The sequence below is a fragment of the Nelumbo nucifera genome, chromosome 6 (genome assembly GCF_055504915.1).
Source record: "Nelumbo nucifera cultivar China Antique chromosome 6, China Antique-T2T, whole genome shotgun sequence".
NCBI lineage: Eukaryota > Viridiplantae > Streptophyta > Magnoliopsida > Proteales > Nelumbonaceae > Nelumbo > Nelumbo nucifera.
The window spans coordinates 15,834,052-15,843,880 of record NC_142654.1 but is presented as its reverse complement, the minus strand read 5'-3'; positions in this window follow the sequence as shown (position 1 = coordinate 15,843,880).

The window sequence follows — 9,829 nt, the reverse complement described above, 5'->3', positions numbered from 1 at the left end:
CTCCCGGGTCTCTCAAAAGTCAACTCTCACACCGAATGTTTTGGAGGAAACCAAGTAAGGTGCAAAGATTGGTCTACGTGCACGATTACCTCCGAGGACTTCGGAGCAGTTAGGCACGTCTTCTTGGAGATCCCGAACGTGTTGCATGATGTCCACACCAAACAATGCCTATATAAAGGTCTTACCTCCAACCTCAGAAGGTACATGCCCAATTTAGTTTCGTAGCTCTCTAGATTTCTTACTTTCAGCTCTCACACAAAATTTCTACATTCGCTGACTTAAGCATCAGAGTGCCCACCCTGGGTAGAGCAACCTGGGCACTTTGGCACTGTTTCCTTGCAGGTCACATTTGAGCCACCTCTCCAGCTCGTCACCATTCAGTTAGGCATCAGATCCACCTCTTCAGCTCGTCACCATTCAATTAGGCATTAGAGTCACCTCTCCAACTTGTCACCATTCAGTTAGGCATCAGAGCCACCTCTCTAGCTCGTCACCATTCAGCTAGGCATCAGGGCCACTTCTCCAGCTCATCACCATTCAGCTATGCATTTAGAGCCACCTCTCCAACTCATCACCATTCAACTAGGCGCCCAAGCCACCTTCTAGGTAGGAACCATTTATCTAGTCTTCCAAGCCACATTCCAGGTAGGGATTATTCAGCTAGGCATCTGAGTCACTAGCCAGCCGGGAACTGCCAAAACGCCCATCATTAGAATACAAATGAAAATATGTAGAGTGCAAAATCTTTTATTTTGTATTATTTTATATGTATTTGCAATGTGCATATTTGCATTTATACTCTTTCCAAATTGAGTCCAAGGATCATTGACAATCTGACATTGCTAACATATTTATTGTTGAATGGATTTCATAGTCCATTATAGATGTCATGTCTGTAGAAGATGGGGAGCCATCAAACAATATATTATATAGGGAAATTGTCAAAAACTCATCATGAGTTTTCAACATTTCTCTTAAACTCACCACAACTTTTCAAAATGTCTAAAACTCACCATGTCACTAACTTGACCTTAAAGAGACTAACGACTGTTAATATATTACCATTTTAACCTTCATAGAAAAATATAAAATATATACATATATTTTAATATTTAGATATGAAAAAAGGAAAAAGTTCAAAAAATATTTTCAAATATAAAATACATAAAAACACAAAAATTGAAAAAAAATATAAAAAAAATTATAGAAATTGCACACAAAATAAAAAATTATTTTCAAATTATAGAAACTATAGAAATTGAAAAACAAAATCAGAAAATAAAAATTGTAGAAAAAACGCCAAAAATTATAGAAAAACACAGAAATTGCAAATAGATAACAAAAAATACAGGAAATTTTAAAGATTGTAGAAAATAGAAAAATGTAAAAAAAAACAGAAATTATAACAAAACACTAAAATGTAAAAAAAAAGAAATTTGAAAAATGAAAAAGACCCTTTTCCTCTAACTCGTCATTCAAGGGTGATTTGGTCAGAAAAATTGTTATTTATGCTGATGTGGACACCTCTGTTAAGAAACATTAACGATGCACTAACGGAAGGTGAGTTTTGGAAAATAAAAACTTACTGACATGGTGAGTTTTAGACGTTTTGAAAAGTTGAGTTTAAGAGAAATGCTAAAAACTCATGGTGAGTTTTAGACAATTTCCCTATTATATATATGATTTTATTTTTCTAAATAAAGATAGTTGCCATATCAACAAAAACAATATGGTTTTGCCAAGACAGATCTGCTCCTCACACCTGGCACCTCACACGCACATCCTACCATGCATTGGGAACATCTCCCATACTTATTAATTATTATTCATGGGAGATGTTCCCAATGCACGGTGGATATGCATGTGAGGTGCCCATTTGTGAGGAGCAGATTCCACGTCGGTTTTGCCATGTAATAGTTGCTTTTATTTTGAAAAATAAAATCATACATATTGGTTAACAACCCCTTTTACATGAAAAATAAATTTCTTTAATTTCCAAAATATTGTAATTGTTTTTTTTTTTTTTTCAGATAAGATGGGCAAAACTTGTTCTCATAGTGATACCGCAAAACTCACAACCTTGCATTTGAATCTGTTAGAGAATAAAACCTATTCAAGGACCTCACTTAACAGCTTAAGCTTTTAGGTTGAATGGTTCTTTTAGATGGTATCAGAGTCACTTTAACCAAGTGGTCTAGTTTTTTATTCTCATCACCCCCATTATAATTAATTAAGTTTCAGCACAAGGTATGAGTGGGCTTGTGCTGTCCACGCTTCAAGCTCAATGGACTTTCGTGTGAGGGAACATGTTAGAGAATAAAACATATTCAAGGACCTCATTTAATAGTTTAAGCTTTTAAATTGAATGATTCTCTGAAAAAAAGTAAAAAACATCTCTTTATTTGATATGTGCTTACTCAATTCTTTTTTTTTTTTTCTCTTAGGCCCTATCAAGTGCTATACACTACACCTGGCCAATGACGAAGGGCACATAGGGCCTACGGACATACATCATTGAGAGCTTACTTTCCATAGTTTGAACATGGGCATTCTAATTTCTTACAACTAGACCTATTCATGGGTCAGGCCGGGCCGGGCTTTGACTCTTTATTAATAGAAAAATGTTAGGCCCGAGCCCGGCCCGACCAACGAGCCTACAACTTGGGCCCGAGCCCGACTCTGATAAAAAGCCCGATGCCCGAGCCCGAGCCCGAAGCCCGACCTAATAAAAGAAATTCAAAATTTTCCCTATTCAAATAGACATTATCTATTTTAATTCAGATGTTTTTTCCCCTATTTAAATGAACAATGGGCCTACAAGTGAATCAACAACTTTATCAAATCAAAAAAATTATTCAAATGGACATCACATAGGGTTTTTACTTAGGTTTAACTATAGGTCGGGCCGGGCTATTTTGGCAAAGCCCGAGCCCGGCTCGAATTTTATGCGGGCCGGGCTTTTTAGCCCGAGGTTAAGCCTGCAAGCCAAAAAGCCTGTTCAAGCCCGTCCAGGGGTCGGGCCGGGCCAGACCAGCCCGTCGGGCCACCCGGCCCATGAATAGGTCTACTTACAACCAACTAAACACTGAATGAATTGGAAGTGTTTATTCATAATTGGCTTGGCCTTGGTGGAGTGGAATTGTGAAATGAAGTCTGCCTATTATGCATTATAAACAATTATTAGTTGAATGTAGCGAGAGATATAAGGAAAACATTTGTACATACTTTCTTTGTGTAGGTTATACAAGGTTCGAGAGCTCCAGTTGACATATGTTTCTCCAAAGTCCAAATAGATAGGCCAAAACAAACTTGAGGGTGCAAATTAGGTCTGGATGGGTCGTGTTGAGATCAACCCTAACCCTACTCGAGCTGTTGTACCTCCAACCCTAATCCTAGCCAAATGAGTTGGATTTGGGTTGGCCCGATTTCTCTACTTCTCTTACCACATGTTCTCATTTCCTTCCTCAAAGGTTTATTAGGTCAATTCAGTTTTAGCATTACATAATTATCATAGTTCAACAAAAAATTTCCTTTGAACTTGAAATATTACAGACATACATATATGCATAAATATCATGGTTTTCAAAACTGGACCAGACCGGATGGTTAGACTGGAAAAACTGGGAACCGGTTAGGTGACCGGTTTTGGTTTTCCCCAAAATCGATAATTTTCCCAAAACCGTTGATTTTGGTCAGCAAACCATTGATCTAGGTGGTTAATTGTTCGAACCGTTTTGACTGTTTTATTTATTTTTTATTTTTTGTCAAAAAGGATTGATCGTTCAGTACGACCTGGTAACTGAACCCCTGACCAGTTCAGTCACCGAATTGTTTTTAAAAACCATGATAAATATAAATATATAGATGATATAAATTAAATAAATAAATACATTTCTAGCATTTCCCATTTGAGGGAATGCCTATTCGTTCCAACAAATTCTGATTCCAATTAGGCATCCAATCTGAAGCAAACAGGTGAGGGAAATAGACTATTGCGATTGCAATTCCAATTTCAACTATGAATCAAATCAAATGGATCCTTATATAAGTAATTATATTTATACGTTTATACATATAAATATAAAATTGTTAGGTTCAAGTTTGATTGGATTGATCAAGACCTCAATCCGTACTTAATCCAAAGTTAAGTCAGATTCATACTTATCGAAGCTACCCTAAACTGAAATTCAACCCAACCCAACTCCTCCGAATTGGATTCGGGTTAAATCGGCACAAGTTGCAACCCTAAAAAACAAACTGCCAAAATAGGCATATATGAGCCTCCAATAATTGATTCTGAGAAGGGAGACAAAAAACAAAAAAATGGTGCTCATGTATGCTTGAGTGAAAAAGGTGCAACCCGCTTAAAAAAGAAACAAGATTTGACAAGATTTCAGAACTGTTTGTGAATTTGTCAATCACTTTTGACATTATGGCTTTTAGTTTGATTTGCAAACGAGACAAAGTTCTCAATTAACTTACTTGTCTGACTGTGGGGTTGAAAGGATCCCTTTGCCTCAAAGATATGGTCCAATGGATTGCAGCCAAGTTTTGGAAGTTTAACTTCTTATACGTACATCTGGTCATATTCCAAAAACAAAGTGCTTTGAGTGGAGAGGCAAAGGACCAAGACAATAAGAGGCTCGGCAGGAGATTAATGGGGTCTGCCCTGGCTTCCTGACTACTTTCAGTAAAGTCTAATTTGGGAGTCAGCTTTTGTGATCATAAATCACAAGGAATAGAAATTCTTTCTCACTACTCATCTGTTGAGAACTGTTGAGTAGGGTCCCATTGTAGGATAAGATCACATTATTGGTGACAAAGCCACTGATTTTTCAGGTCTCACACTCCTATTTTGTTGGTCCCACTAGACAGTTTAAGCCCAAATACAGGTTAGTGGTTGGCCAGCTGCTCATACTCAACATGGTTTCTCTAATTAGTAGTAAGAATAGAAATGGGTCCATCCAAGTCACCCCCAATTAACCGCCACTTAAGGCTCCTAGGATGAACTTAGGTTATATGGCTAATAAGGCTGCATATTTTGGCATTCCTTATTTTTAGGACTTATCTTATTTTTGTAGTTAAAAATTAAATATTCATAGAAATACTTTAGATTGAATTTGGAAATGATGCAAATGGAGTGTAAATCCCGGTTTAGGGTAAATTTATACTCTGGTTCACTTTTGCCTGTGTTTGGCAACATTACATTTATGCATTGACAAATGACAAAAAACTTATTTTTTAATATATACTTACATTGATAATAAGATGCAAAAATACATCAATAAAAAAGAAGTAAATTTACATTTAAGTAGGCTTTTGATATGCTTTATTGGAATTCGTGTTTGCATCTATTACAACTAAAAGTCTGTTTGGTAAGTAGGTAAATTTATCATTGCAAAATTAACCCACTTTTGCAATTTATATAAACCATTTTACACTACATATTTGTATTCACACTTATTTGCATCGTTTCCAAATTGAGACTTAATTGCAAAAAGGAGATAAATCCTTGAAATAAGGTATGGCAAACGCAAGCTAAAGTCACATTGCCTTATTTGAAGAATTTAAATTGCATCAGGCTTGGGTTAGGCTTTGGGCCAATTTAAAATTTAATAAATTTCCAACCCAGTCCAATTCAAATTGTAGCCTTAAAGGGTAATGGTAGAGGCAAGGTGGTTGGGTGTGTGAGAGGCAAGGATGCTTTTAGGTGTAAGCTTCAATATACATACACACACATATTTTTATAGATTATTTAAACATATATTATTCATATTGGAGTAGAATTTATTTATTTTATAGATTATATATTTTATTTTTATTGTATATATTTAATTTGAATCCTATGTTTTTCAAATTTTATTTTGTATTTTATCTAATGTCTGTAACCTTCTTTATCTAAATTAAATAGTCTTTGTACTTAATTTTTACACATATATACATATTGGGGGTGAGTATGGGTCGGTTCGGTTTGGTTCCATTAGAAAACACCAGAACTTGGAACCTACCTTGTGAAGGTTGGTTCTGGCCTTGGCGGTTCTAGGATTTACCCGTGGAACATGTTCTTTCTTTACTCTCCCCATTCATGAAAAAAAAATGAAATATGTCCTTAAAAAACTTGATTTTCAATAATAATAATATAGTTTAAAACTTATATTATATTTATTGATTAATTTGAGTAATTTAATAAGTAGATTATCATAATGTATTAATATATGATTCAAAATTTGTCAATATAATTTAAATTTTGTAAGTATTGCCTTTTACATTATTTATTTTATACAAAAATTAAAATGAAAACAAATGATCAAATCACTCAAGTATCTTGATGGTCAAGTGAGACCATGGCTTTTGTAACCATGATTTCTTGGATTCAAATCTTTAGATCCTTAAAAATATTTTGGGATTTGTCTCAAGGAAAGTATGATTCCAAGGCCAGTTCCACAAAGGCCAATCAAGACCGGCTCATTGAGTCAGTTCCTAGACCCTGGAACTGACCTAGGTGGGGATCAGTTCCAAGAATTTGAAATCAGACCCTACCTTATAACAATTCGGGTAGGATCAGTTCCATTCGGTTTTAGGTAGAACAAACTTGTTTACTCATCCCTAATACATATAAATTTTAATTTTTATGCATATACACACAATATAAAATTCATATATTTATGTATATATGCTTATTATATTTTTTATACACGTTGAAGTACACTTTATTTCTTCCCTTGAAAAGTTGCATATTTATATCTTTATCATGCCTTGTATTTTGCAGTTATAATATTTTATGACCAGGTTCATATATGGAGCACTACAGTATGTATGTGTGTTTGCAGATTGGTAGATCCACTGCCATGTGTCATTTGTGAATATATAAATGGAGATGGCATTCTAACATAGAGTGGTTAGGATTATTATATTTAGTATGAAGCAAATAAAATAGATATTTTGGGTTAAAAAAGATATATATATACTATTGACTAGATGAGGGGTAAGCCTTGTCTGCTTTCAAAAGTTAATGAGGCAAGGCGTTTTGGCTTTAGCCTCAGCTTGGTGCCTTTTAAAACCATAATCAGTGTAATTGGTTCCACATATGGTACAGGAACAAGTAGGCAGCCAGAGGCCATTGCTTGGTAAAATGATAAAATCTCATGCTAACAAGCGTGAAAACATAGATTCGAGTCTAAGAACGGCCCTAAAACTGCTAGCTAGAGGTCAGGTCTATAACCTGTCCTATATTCTCACCCCCCAAGACTTTGGATAATTGGGACCAACATTGCCTGATGGTCTTCTAATATTGACAAGCAGCTTGGTTGATTAAATTATGCTAAGTTTAGATTGCCTTTCACCATAGTCAGCACAATCTGTTGCTATCCCTAGTAAGGAGGCACAGTAAGCCATTGGCCGATGATGGTTTTGTCACTGATTTGGTATTGAAAGCTCTGTTTGCTTGGAGTAAAAATGGACCTAGAGCAAATTGTGGTTTACTTTTGTTTTGGGTTTCACTTTATTTTGCTTTGTTTGTGAGTAAAATTGAAGATATATAAAATGTAGTCCCCACTTCATAGGAGAGAAGATGAAAGCAGAATGAAGGTTGGTTGTTTGTATGCCAGAGCAAAATAGGAAGTGAAATGATGTGGTCCCTACCTCTAATATATAAGATAGAATGATGGTAGAGAAAGGTGACACAAGTTTATCATCAGTTTTTGGGATAAGAAATTTTCAGTCATTGAATGCAAATAAGACAAGAAGTGCCATGTATGGTTACCCGATCCGGAGAGGGGACGGATGAAATATGGAGTTAGAGTCACCACCTAATTTTTTTTTTGGGAAATGAGAATTTAGGAAAACTCAAGATTTTTTAAGAAAAATATTTTTGTTTTCTTGGTGATTCATTGCCTAATAGGGATGAGATTCTTTGGGTCTGGGGACCAAGGTACGATGCAGCAAGGTATTGAGCACCCCCCATACACCCGATTAAACTGACCTCTACTTCACCAATTTCTAAGGAACATTTAATACTTTTGGGGCTTTGAATCTATTAAAACAATATGTTTTAAGCATGGCAAATGAAACAAGAAAAGGGCTAATGAATTGTCTTAAATTAAGAGAAACAAAAGTAAATGATCGAACATAATAGATTATTCAAATGAAGATCAACTAATTATGAAAGATGAGACTAATTAAAAGAGACAAAACTAATGAGTAAGGGAGCTAAAACTAATCTCTCAAATCATGATAATGTTAAAAGAACTATATCGAATTAAAAGCTACGTTAAAATGCATTAAATTAACAAAGTGGATAATGATGCTAAGAGTGATAGCGAAAACCAATACTTTAATTAATGAAATGTCTAAGAGATGATTCTAAAAAAACCTAATAACCAGACATGATGCCTATGGCCTAGGATTATTTTAGAAATAAATAAATTAAATGCATGGATTAATAACTAAAATCAAGTTAACTTTTTACCTGTATATGTAAACATGATGGATGCACCCTAATTTCTAATACAAGTGAAGTCAGAATGATTATTTAAATGCATAATGACAACATATGGCTTGCCATGAAACTAATAAAGAGACAGAACCATTAATGCTTAACACAAAATGAGAGAGGTGGGACCAATTATTAAATGAATTCCTAATGGAGATTAAAACAATAAAAAAACCAGTATCTTATTATGACAACTTTAATGGTTAAACAAACACAAATATGATATGACTGATTTAATTCTAATGTGATGCAAATGTTAAGGTAACATTATTTTTATAAGTCCTACGCTAAAGTTACATTAATTAATTAAATGTACTTAACAAAAGCCGTATAAATTAAAAATAAGTCATAAAACTAGAAAATGGATTAGAGCAAATCTACGTCTCATCTTTAGGTAGCTGGTAGCCCACCTTACTAGACTACGTAGAGAAAGAAAAGAAAAGAAATAGATCAGAAATCATAAAAGAAAAAGAAAAGGAATAACCAGTATGCATCGTTGAAAGAACTTGAAACAACGTGCATAATTGTGAAATGATAAGCAATCCTATTACCGACATAATTCTTATGTCTGCAGAGAGAATAACCATTCAAATAAAAATGGAGAAGACACACCTTGGAAATGACTTGTAGCATGCGATTGCCTTCTTTAGCATAACATTCAATAGTTTTAAACATGCAAATCAGAACTGATGAGGGCGGATTTGGCTCTCCAGTGAGACGATGACACCTGGCACCTCGTGACAGTTAGGTGCATCTTGTGACAACTAGGTGTAGCCTCGTGACAACTAGGCAGCTCATTACTTACAGGCAGTTCACCACAGGCAGTTCGTCACCAAACAACTCGCCACCATGCAACAGACAACTTGCCAATAGGCAGCTCGCCATCATGCAACACTTCACAGGCAGCTTGTCCCAGGTAGCTCGCCAGTAGGCAACTCGCCACCATGCAACAGGCAGTTCGCCATCATGCAACACTTCACAAGCAACTCGCCACCATGCAAAAGGCAGCTTGCCACTAGGCAGCTCACCATCATGCAACACTTCACAGGCAGCTCGCCACCTTGCAGCACTTTCAGGCAGCTTGCCACTAGGCAGCTCACCACCTTGCAGCCCTTATAGGCAGCTCACTACCTTGCGGCACTACACAAGCAGCTTGCCATTAGGCAGTTCGCCACCAAGCAGCTCACCTCCTAGCCAGACTGACCACCATACGACAACCCCGAGGAGCTCACCACCGTACCCTGCATTTTACAGGATTGTGACTTGTAACGGCTATATTAACTCACCCACTCCTCGATTTAGGCGGGAATGGGCAACCTTACCGGTTGGTGGCTTTAT